Genomic DNA, 11,372 nt, shown 5'->3' with positions numbered 1-11,372 from the left:
AGTTGTTGTTGACGTCTTTACTAATGGATGTGTGGCATTACAAGCATTGTCAAGCAAAAGAAAAGTGATCTCACTGGTGAAGACATCCCAACAGGTGATAGAGGTCGAGGCTATGTGTGTGGCACATGCATCAAATAATCCCCATATTAAGGTTTGGTCTAGCATTGAGAGGCCTCTTGAGACACATAGAGCTGATTCACCTATCGATGAAGGAATTAAAGAGGGTGAGCATCACATTGAAGACTTGCGACCTTTAACTGAAGCAGATCTTGAAGCTATCCCAAAGATTAGATTGGAAGATTTGGAGCAAGGTCTTTAGCTACTCATTTATGCCTTGTGTATTCAGTTTCAAAATAATATGACTTTTATGGATTTTCTCGATTGCACATACTCTCATTATATTAAAGATATTAAACATTAGGTATGATAAAATTGTGTGACATAATGACATGGGGAATGGTACTAGTGTTATTCTCCCTATGTCGGGTTATATGTAAGAGGTACTATTAACATTTTATGTGACCTCATATGGAGAATGGCACTTGTGCCATTCTCTCTTTGTGGTTATGTAGAAATGGTAATACTATTATGTTCCTTTCTTGAATCTATGTTAGTTGAAAGCATTACAGAGATTAAAAATTGTATAGTATTAACTATGCTACCAAAGTTTTGATTTGGGTGCTTTCTACAAATATATTGGACCAAAGTAATACAGTATCTATGCTTTCAGATCATGCATTGTACATTTCTTTTGGGACATGGGGGGAGGCACTAGTAGTATTCTCTCCTCCCAATGAGGGTATAGAGAAAGGCACTAGTGGCATTCTCCATAACCTTATATGTAAAATGGCACTAGCACCACCCCAAGAGAAGAGTGGCACTATTGCCATTCTCTCTATGAGTTCAGAGAGAAAGGTTGCACTATTTGCATTCTCAATTGACCTTTAGAGAGGTTGGCACTTTTTCCATTCCCCAAAAATACAATGGAATCAGTGAACGACGATGGATAATGTTCATACTTTATTGTTATTTATTAGTTTCATATGCTTTTGTGCTTCGACATTGTTGAATACACTCTAAAGAATCAAAATATTTCTATATTCCTCAACTTCCATAGGGACCAATGATGCATGGAAGGATGTGGAGACATCAAATGTAGAGGACAACATACCACCCAAAATGGGGACTATCAATTACGTGATGGATACAAGAGGTATAGAAGAAAACATAACCCCAAAAATGGAGAAAATTGCAAGGAATATCACGAATCCTATACTTTTAGAAGAGAACATGGATGAACATACTGTCTCAACATTGGGGACAAAACTAGATAATCTTATTGTTGATGCAAACATGTATGAAATCATAGCACCTGACAATTTGGATGAGTCAGAAGCCAGCAACTTCAAGGAGAATTTGGATGATCTATATCCACATACAATTTCTTTGGATATGCCACGATTAACAATCATATTAGACTTGAATGGCCTGTTATTAAGTCGCTGCCTATTCAAGTCTCCAATACATCCGTCTATTATGCATGGCAAAAATAGTTATATGGTTGTTCGTCTTAGGTGCATAGAATTTCTTAAAATCTTGCTACAAAGATTTAATGTAGGTATCTAGTCAACTACGATGGAATATAACGTACTTGATATGGTAGTAAAGCTGCAAAATTATGCAAATGAGAGCCTCCCTTTCTTTGTTATATGGTCTCAGCAAGGATGCTACACTTACAGTAAGACGAGGATAAATAGGCCTGACAAGGTTGGTGTTGAGGCAATGTTCAAACCCTTAGCAAAAATCTCAAAGGCATTTGGATGTGATGCTAGAAGGACAATCCTTGTTGATGACTCCCCATACAAGGCTTGCATTAGACCTCCATCAAATTGCATATTTCCTTCAACGTTTGATGTACAAGACAAGGATGATAATATTCTACTGAGAGAGTTGATGCCATACTTACTACAACTCGATGAGACTAAAGATGTGCGCAGCATGATTGAGACAAATCGATATGGACAATTACCTGTGATGGAGGGGCATAAGGATTTCAACCTTGTCCAGAAAGTAATTGATGAATGGAGCGAGGAAATGCATGGTCAAGAATGGAATATAAAACAAGAAATCTTCCTCTTGCAGATCAACTAAGAGAGAGGGATATAGGTGGTAGGGCAACCCATGGTGGTGATGGCCAGGTGCCTAAACTCAATTCATTTCAAATAAGACTTTTAAGGAATGCTTGTTGTTGTAGCTAATTGAATTTTTCTTTTGTGATGTAGATAGATATACGTTCAAATCAAGCTTGAGTAGGTACATACCAGAACGAGATCCATTTGGACCACCAAAGTTACGTGTCCCTATCAACGAAGTGTTCTCGATAAAAAATGTGGCTTTCGAGGTGCATGAGTCAACCATTATAGGTGCTGGCTTGGGCTTGTTTGTGCATGGCTCCATCAAGAGAGGGACTACTATTCTTCATTATGGAGGTGACAAGTACTCCTACAGAGACTGGAAGGAATTATGTAGAGTTCATCCAAGGCTAAAGAAGTACTCTATCCAAGAGGACCCTACTGTCCCTATGAAGGATATGGTGCATATTGTTGGTGATGTTCAATATGGCAATGTGGCAGGATTTATTAACAGCAATAGAAATACCAATGTAAAGCCAAATGTTTGTTATGTATTTTCCCCTGATGTTCCACCTTGGTATGACCCCATGATGAACATAGATATTGCAGAATATGGTCACATTTGTATTGAATCCAAAGATGATATACATGCAGGAGAGGAGCTATTTGCAGACTATGAGTTTTGAATAACAACATTATATTTCTTTATACAATCATTACTTATGGGAATTACTACTTTCTTGCCAACTATGTAAATTGGTGCGTAATTGTTGTGTGTGAATAATATGCAAACATGTTCATAACTACATTCATAATGTATTAAGAAGGAGTGTCTCTCGTGCCATTCTTTCCGGTGCCATTCTCTTTGGGGCTAGAAATTGAGAGTTTCTTTGGAATCATGATTTATTTCAGGGATTTCAATGGTGTATCAACAAGTTGTTATGTTTTCATCCTAAAGTGTACTTTTTTACTTTGCAATGAGTAATCAACATGACATGTAAAGTTATCGTTTTACAATAATGCTAGTCAGTCCAAACATTGAAAGTGCACAATAAATGATTGTCATTGCCACCTAAATTACATCAAATGCTTGTCATTGCCCATTGATTTTCCATTAACTACATATCTTGCATTCATTCTCCTCAACTACATAATATCTTGACTTTCCATCAACTACGTATCTTACTAAATTAAAGAGCCTGTGCGTTTTCATTGCAATACTCATGGTTATTAATTACACTCTACATTTTTTAAACGGTGTTTTGGAGATTTTCAAATGAGAATGCTCACAACAAAAGCGAGTCTCAATATCAATGGAAATTCCAGAGACTCGCTATTATGAAGGTGTTTTTGAACATCACTATGGCTCACGAGATGAATCTAACTCAAATGGGTTTCAAAGTTTATTATTTTTTTGATGATAACATAGTTTAGACATTGATATTCTATTTATTATTGGAGAATGTAGTTGATATTTCACACTTCATGAATGGCTATCTAGTTTATTTTCACATATTTCTCCTGTTTTTTCATTGAGGGGAGCTACAATTTCTTCCAAAACTTGTGGGGGTTAAAGGTCACTGTGCCTTAACCCCGATTATGTACAATACTCAAACACACATATAAATGAATGAAAAAGAAGATTAGGGTGGTTCTGCACCCACCAAACTTGTGTGGCTCTCTATCTCTCTCTCTCCTTCTTCCATTCTTGCTTCCGTTGAGAGCACTCTCAACTGGTATCAGAGCCCGGGTGATCTAGCTGAGCATGCGTGAATGCTTGGAAGCTCAGCAGCTCTGTGGGAGGAAGGAGAAGCTTTGTGGGAAGCTTTGTGGGTGACTTTACTTGCATCCGAGTGTGCGAAGACCTTGGAGGAACCTTTGGAAAAGTCACTTTGGCTTTGCGAAGTGGTTTTGAGAGCCTGTTAAGAGCTTTCAAAGAAAAAGTCGTTTTTTGAGCTTTTCCCTGTTCCGTTCGATGACAGAGACTCCATATTGACTTGTAGAGGCAACTATTGCTTGCTTTTGGTGTCCACATTACTTCAGGAGCTTGGAAACACCTTCATTCTTGAATCTGGGATCATTTCATTGGATTTCTGACTCACTGTGTCAGGTCCTGCGTTTTTTGCCCGGGTGTTGGAACTCAAGTTTGGAGCAACCATTTGCAGATCTGTGAGTTCCGGTGGACTCAGGAGGTCCTAAAACTTCTATGTTGCTCATCATTCGCACTTCGGTGGAGTTTACAAATAGCTCTGTTTCCAAAAACGTTTTTTAGTCCGTGTGTTGGACCCAGTGATTGAGACCATGGTTTCCAAAACCGTCTGTCCCATTGCATTCCGGACGCCCAAAAACCCCTACCTGTCAGTTCTTGCGCGATTCGGTGGAGGATTTTCAGAGTTATAGATCTCTGTGTATTGGATTTCGTCTCTCTGTTATGCATTTTTCATTCTAAGGTTTTGAAACCTTAGATTTATGCCACATGGCAGTGGATAAGTGTTGACTCCCATTTCTCACTCATCGGTTGGGATTTTGGAGTTCTGGCAGAAGAGAGATATTTGCAAACTTTCTTGCTGAGTCCGATTATGCAATGGCGCCCATGTTTTGAAGCATCTCAGGTTCTATTTTCAGTAGCGCTCATTACCGTGGGACTATGATTTCTTGAGCATACCTTATGCAGATCACTCTGGTTGCAGTGTGCGCTCATTCGTGGTATGCATTGGGTTGCAATGGATGATTTTTAGGCCATTTAGATGCATTGCGGTCCTTGTTGGATGCGCTGATAGGCCCAAATTGCCTTGTGGGATGCTATTTTTTATGGACGCTTTGCACATGGATGCTATTTTATGCTGAGGGACAGCTTTGACACATTGTTGGTGATGCATTGATAGTGCTATGCTCTCTTGGATGAGATATAATTGATGCATATGCCAGTGGACGGTGTTTATGCTTGAGTCATTTGGCACTTATTGGCATTTTCTTTTGGGCCAGATTTGCTCATATGGATGCATAGTATATGCACATGAGTCAGATGCATCTTTTGATGCTTTGAGCTTTGAGTTTTTTGTGATATTTCAGTCTATTGTGGCATACACATTTGGGTGCACCTGGTATTTGGTGTGATTCTCTCTTGCAGGGACTAGCATTTGGGATTTTGTTTCATTTGCATCATGGCATTCTCTTCCATGCCTGAAAAGGAGTTTTTCAGCATTAAAAAGTTTGATGGGACAAACTTTTCTTTGTGGAAAGAACAAATAAGGGATGTGCTTATTCAAAAGAAGCAGATTAAACCCTTGGCAGGGATTGAAGCTAAGCCTGCAAATATGTTTGAGGATGATTGGAATGAGTTGGATGCATTAGCAAAGTCTACTATTAGACTTCATCTTGTAGAGTCAGTTTATTTCACAGTAGTAAATGAGAAGACTACAGAAGATTTGTGGAAGAAACTATGTGCCACTTATGAGAAGGAAACTGCCTCTAATAAAGTTTACCTCATGAAGAGGTTGTTTGAGCTGCAGATGAAGGAAGGGGTCTCCATTGCTTCTCACTTGAATGAATTCAATATTATTTTCAGCCAGCTTCAGGCTCAGAAAATGAATTTAGATGTGGAGACTAAGGCAATATTTCTCTTATGTTCATTGCCATCCTCATGGGATACCTTCCGTACAGCTGTCAGTAACTCTGCACCTGGTGGAGTACTAAAATTTGATGATGTTGTGGGTAGCTTGTTGGCCGAGGAGATTAGACAGAAGTCTATGGATGGCAACAAGCAGGATGCAGCCTTAAATGTGCAAAGGGGCAGATCACAGTTCAGGGGGAAGTCCCAAGAAAGAGGGAAGTCTCGTAGCAAATCCAGGGCATGAAACATTGAGTGTTACCACTATGGCAAGAAGGGCCATATGAAAAAGGATTGCTACAAGCTGAAAAGAGAGCAAAAGGATAAGAAAAAGAATGCGAATTAGGGTGCAAATCAAAAGGAAGAGAGTCCAAGGGAGGACAAAGGAAAAGTGAAGATCGAGGAGATCAATGCAGTCACACATGATAGTGACAATGATGTTCTCTTCATGTCTACTTTATCTGCTGAGTTGCTTACCACTTCAGATGATGCATATTCCCAGGATTGAATTTTGGATTCTGGTGCTTCATTCCATGTTACTCCCCATAGGGAATGGTTCTCCACTTATGATAGTGGAAAGACAGGTTGTGTGCATCTTGGAAATGACTATGCATGTGACAGAGTGGGAGCAGTGACATAAAGTTTTCTTTTGCAAATGGGTCTGCATTTGTTTTGAAACATGTGAGACATGTGCCTAAGCTGACCAAGAGTCTTATTTCAGTGGGTCAGTTAGATGATGCTAGTTTTCACACCACTTTTGGCTTTCAAAGTTGGAAAATTCAAAAGGGCTCTATGCTTTTGGCTAGGGGTGCCAAGTGTGGGACTTTGTATCCCTTACATGTATCAGGGGTATTTGATCATGTTGTTGCAATAACCGAGCAGCCAAGCACTTCTTTGTGGCATTGTAGGTTGGGGCACATGAGCCAGAATGGAATGAAACTCTTATGCCGTTTGGGTTATGTACCGCATTTGAGTTTCTTTGATTTTGAATTTTGTGAGAATTGTCTCTATGGAAAGCAGACTAAATCAGCCCATAAAAGAAGGGGAAAGAAAGATTTTGAAATGCTTGATTTGGTGCATTCAGACGTATGTGGTCCCATGCCTACACGGTCATTAGGCGGGGCTGAATACTATGTGACATTAATTGATGATGCAACTAGGAAAGTGTGGGCTTATACTATAGCTCGGAAGAGTGATGTGTTCCAGGTATTTCAGAAATGGCTAGCCTTGGTTGAGAATCAGTCAAGTAGAATGCTTAAATGCCTACGGACTGACAATGGTGGAGAGTATCTCTCTCATGACTTTCAGCATTTCTGTGATACACGTGGGATTAAGAGGGATCTCACATCCCCTCATACTCCAGAGCAAAATCCAGTTGCAGAAAAGATGAACCGTACCATTCAAGAAAGGTTGCGATGCATGCTTTCCAATGCAAATCTTTCTGGTGGTTTTTGGGCTGAGGCAATGAAGACTGCAGTGCATGTGATCAATAGATCACCTAGTAAGAGTTTGGATGGTGGTATTCCTGTGAAGAGGCATGGAGTGGCAAGAAGCCCTCTTACTCTCATTTGCATATATTTGGGTGTGAGGCATATGCACATGTGCCAAAAGAGCTTCGAAAGAAGCTAGATCCTAAGTCTAGGACATACATCTTTCTGGGTTATGGTGAAAGTGGAGAGATGGGCTATCGTCTCTAGGATGCAGAAGCAAAGAAGATCATACGCAGCCATGATGTGGTCTTCAATGAGAAGAAGATGCATAAGGCACCCATGAGGGATGTGGAAATGAGGAGAATCACTTTCCAAGATGTGAATCCACCTGCATATGTTGATAGGCAGCAAGCTGTCCATGCACCAAATGTGCAAGAAATGGTACCACCAAGTACTCCCACAGGTATACAATCAAGGGTAGATGATGGATCATCTATTGGTGGAAATGATGAGCCAAATGTGGCTGATATGCAGGTGGGACAGCAAGCTGAAATGCCATTGAGAAGATCATCTAGAGTGTCTAGACCGCCTGATAGGTTCATTCCAGGGGTAGACTATGTGATGCTTACTGATTGTGGGGAGCCTTCTTGCTACAGAGAGGCTATGATGCGTGAGGATCAACGTAAGTGGGAGTATGCTATGCAATCAGAGATGAGTTCGCTTATGAAGAATAAGACTTGGGACTTGGTTTCTTTGCCACATGGAAAGAAAGCATTGCCATGTAAATGGGTCTACAAAATGAAGGTCACAGGTGATGATGTGCCTAGGTACAAGACCCGTTTGGTTGCTAAAGGGTTCAAGCAAGAGAAGGGTGTGGACTTTGATGAGATATTCTCTCCGGTTGTGAAGATGACCACACTTAGATGCAAGCTTGGACTAGTGGCATCAGAGGATATGGAGCTTATGCAGATGGATGTCAAGACAGCTTTCTTGCATGGGGATTTGCATGAGGAAATTTACATGGTGCAGCCAGAAGGCTTTGAAGAAAAGGGCAAAGAGCATTTAGTTTGCAAGCTGAAAAAGAGTCTCTATGGTCTTAAGCAAGCACCTAGAGAATGGTATCAGAAGTTTGATGCTTTCATTCGGTCCCAGGGTTTTAGGAGTGAAATTGATCACTACCTCTACACTAAAAGGGCTAAGGATAATAGCCTGATAACCTTGGCACTATATGTGGATGATATGCTATTGGCTAGCAAGAATACTTATGAGCTAGATGCATTAAAGGCCAAGTTGCATGAGGCCTTTGATATGAAGGATTTGGGATTTGCAGGTCATATTCTTGGTATGCGCATCACGCGTGATCAGAGTAGGAAACTCCTTTGGCTTTCACAAAAAGAGTATGTTACAAAAGTATTGCAGCGTTTCAATATGGAGGGGGGGAAGGCAGTGAGTACTCCATTGCCTCCATATGTGAAACTGAGTCATACAGATAGTCCCAAATCAGCAGATGAGGAGAGGGCCATGATGGCCAAGGTTCCTTATGCATCAACGGTTGGGAGTCTTATGTATGCTATGATAGCTACTAGACTAGACATTGCATTTGCAGTGGGCGTTGTTAGCCGGTATATGGCTAATCCAGGAAAGAGGCGTTGGGAGGCAGTTAAGTGCATCATGAGGTACATGAAGGGTACCAAGGAGATGTGCATCTGCTTTGGTAAAGGAGACATGCGTGTACTTGGGTACACAGATTCAGACTATGCAGGGCATGTGGATAGTAGGAGATCCACTTCTGGTTATGTGTTCACCTTTGCAGGTGGTGCAGTGTCGTGGATGTCTCGTGCACAGAAGTGCATGGCTTTGTCTACCACAGAGGCTGAGTATGTTGCAGCCACAGAGGGTTGCAAGGAGGCTATATGGCTTGATCGGCTAGTGGGAGATTTGGGGATTCATATAGGTGTACCGACATTGCATAGTGATTCCATGAGTGCTATTCAACTAGGACGGAATCCGGTCTTTCATGCAAAGACCAAACACATTGAGGTCAGGTACCATTTCGTCAGGGAGGTACTTGAGGACAAGCGCATAGAGCTTGTCAAGGTTCATACAGATGATAACCCTGCAGATATGCTGACGAAGAGTCTACCTAGTCAGCGGTTTGAGTATTGTCGTGTATTGATGGGCATTGGATAGTATGCTCACTGGTTGTTCTCCCTTAAAGGCACATTGTCCTTTAAGTGGGAGGTTGTGGGGGTTAAAGGTCACTGTGCCTTAACCCCGGTTATGTACAATACTCAAACACACATATAAATGAATGAAAAAGAAGATTAGGGTGGTTCTGCACCCACCAAACTTCCATTCTTGCTTCCGTTAAAAGCACTCTCAAAACTGCCATTCTGGGAATTGGGTTTTTCTTGAATTATCTAATACGGTCTTTCTTTGATCTAGCTGAGAAAGCCGAATCTTCTCCAGTCCTTGTCTTTTGACGCATCTCATCCTCCAGAAACATTGTGCTAAAATCCTCAAAGTTGAGGGGTGGATTTCTATTCCGCGTATTCAGTGTCATAACAAGACCATTGTCCTTTGGTGGGAGAATCCATATGCACCTTCATGCTAAATTCTCGCTGGTGATGGTGATGCCAATCGTAGTCATCTGATCGGGTAGATTCTTTACCCTGGTAATGAACTTCTCTACCATTTCAAACTCAGACAATTTCTCATTCACGAGTTGAGTCTCTAGATTCTGAATCCACATCTGATTCATGGTCTCATACTAATTTTTCAAGACCGTCCATGCCTCCTCCGCTATGGTGACATGTTGAATTAATGCCATGACAGAATCACTTACATTTCAATGCACATGTGAGTTTGATGATCTCACTGTCATTATATAGTTGCCAGCATGAGATTGGCATCACTGCCATTCTCCGCCAGTGGTAATCTAGACAAACTGAACCTATAGATTGACATTCCACAAATTTTATTGGCTGTAGTAGTATAATGGCAAAAGTGCCAATGCACATGTGAGTTTAGGATTCCTTGTGCACCACTGCCATTCTCCATTGGTGGCATTCTATAATGGCAAAAGTGCCAATCCACATGTGAGTTTAGGATTCCTTATGCATGTTTTCAGGTCATGGTATGAGATTGGCACCACTGGCATTCTCCACTGGTGGCATTCCCCACAGAGATTGACATAAATCCATATGATCTCTACACAGCGGAGACAGTGATCACTATATAGAAGAATGCACATGTGAGTTTAGGCTTCTCAATGCCATTTATTAGGGCCTAATAAGAGATTGGCACCACTGCCATTCTCCACTTGTACAAATGTTTACCCTACTATTCTAGGAGGGGTATTCTAGTGATCATAGGAGAGTGGTGTCCGATTCCAATCCAAATGTGAATTTAGGATTCCATATGATCTCTACACAGCGGAGACAGTGATTACTGCATAGAAGAATGCACAGTAGGATAATGGCAAATTTGCATGTTTTCAGATCATGGTATGAGATTGGCACCACCGCCATTCTCCATTGGTGGCATTCTCCACAAATATTGACACAAATCCATATGATCTCTACACAGCGGAGACAGTGATCACTACATAGAAGAATGCACATTACCACTAGCAGGGAATGTCAGTAGGATAATGGCAAAAATGCCAATGCACTGCATGTTTTCAGGTCATCACTACATAGAAGATTGCACATGTGAGTTTAGGCTTTCCCAATGCCATTTCTTATGGCCTAATAAAAGATTGGCACCACTGCCATTCTCCACTTGTACAAATGTTTACCCTACTATCCTAGGAGGGGTATTCCAGTGATCATAGGAGAGTGGTGTCCGATTCCATTCTAAGTTTACCACAGTGCCATTTTCTAAGTTTACCCTACTATTCTAAGTTTAGGCTTCACAGTGCCATTTTCTAGGGCCTAATAAGAGATTGGCACCACTGCCATTCTCTGATACCCTAATATTCTAGGAGGGATATTCCAAGGATCATAGGATAATGGTGCCCGATTCCAATCCACATGTGAGTTTGAGGATCTCAATGTCATTATGTAGTTGCCTGCATGAGATTGGCATCACTTCCATTCTCCACTGGTGGCAGGCTAGATAAACTAAACTTGTAGATTGACATTTCACAAATTTTATTGGCTGTAGTAGTATAATGGCAAAAGTGCCAATGCACATGTG

This window comes from Dipteris shenzhenensis, chromosome 8 (assembly GCF_047967505.1).
Source record: "Dipteris shenzhenensis isolate YYH24624 ecotype China chromosome 8, Dip_SZ_1.0, whole genome shotgun sequence".
In the NCBI taxonomy this organism is placed as follows: domain Eukaryota; kingdom Viridiplantae; phylum Streptophyta; class Polypodiopsida; order Gleicheniales; family Dipteridaceae; genus Dipteris; species Dipteris shenzhenensis.
Note: the sequence above shows the minus strand (reverse complement) of the source record.